The sequence below is a fragment of the Eimeria mitis genome, genomic scaffold (assembly GCF_000499745.2).
Source record: "Eimeria mitis Houghton genomic scaffold, Emh_scaff1426, whole genome shotgun sequence".
Taxonomy (NCBI): Eukaryota; Apicomplexa; class Conoidasida; order Eucoccidiorida; family Eimeriidae; genus Eimeria; species Eimeria mitis.
Window position 1 is genome coordinate 3406 of NW_013569177.1, and position 1218 is coordinate 4623.

Here is a 1218-nt window from a genome sequence, read left to right on the forward strand (position 1 = left end):
TAAAACGTAAAAAGATGGAGGAGCGTCCTTGTGTTGTGTTTTTGTCTCCCTAAAAGCAATTTCAGCCCCCTACTGGGGTACATATATGATGCCTAGCTAGCTACCTAGCTAGCTAGCTAGCTAGCTAGCTAGCTAGCTAGGGCTCGCTAGCTGCTGCATTGCAACCAGCTAGCCAACAGATCCCCGATACAGGGTGTGCCAGCTAGCGGTGCGACTAAAGAAGTTATACTAATACAGTATCATACCCCCACACAGCTAGCTAGTTGCTGAAGCAGCTAGCTAGCTGTCTATCTCTCAACCCACCCAGCTAGCTATCTAGCTAGCTAGCTAGCTAGCTAGCTAGCTAGCTGGATGCTTTGGCGCAGGGGCATACGGTGACAGCAACCCCCACAATGAGGCCTATAAAGAGGAGGCTAGCGAGGACATATTTGAATATAGTGGAGGCACTGACTCTGCCGCCGGCGCCCGGTGACTCGCCGCCGTGTTCAGGTGTCGATACACCGTCTATCTCTTCGTTTGTTTCTCTGCTTATTCTTAAAGCTGCTGCTTTCTGTGCTGCTGTTGCGTTGGGGGGAAGCTCCACCAGAGGGGCCCCCACGTAGCCGGCGCTGCCCTCACCGGGCTTGTGGCTTACGAGCTGCAGCAGCAGCAACACACACACACACAAACCCTAAACCCTAAACCCTAGAGAAGAACACCTGAACCCTTGAGGCTCGAAACCCTCAATCACCAACTCTACACCCAACACAACACCCAGTCTGCGGCAGAGCCGACAGTTCGCTGTACGACACCAGCTAGCTAGCCGCTAGCTAGCTAGCCAGCTAGCCAGCTAGCTAGCCAGCTAGCTAGCTAGCTAGCTAGCTAGCTAGCTAGCTAGCTAGCTAGTTAGCTAGCTAGCTGGCTGCTTCGAGTTGCACCCAAACGGCATATAACGGGGACCCCAGTGTATTCCGAGCAGCCCCGAGTTATTGAGGTGTACAGACAAGAAAAAAGGAAAAAGAAAAAAAGAAAAAGACAAAAAAACAAAAACAAAAAAACAGAGAACTAAACAAATACACAAACAGAGTAATATGATGAAAACACCCCACAGCAATATATTAGCGGGGAGACAGAAGGAGACAGTCGGTAAGGAAAGGAGCAAACAGAAAGAGACAAATAACAACGACGAGAACAGACAGACGGAGACAGTATATAAAAAAAAAAAAAAATATATATATA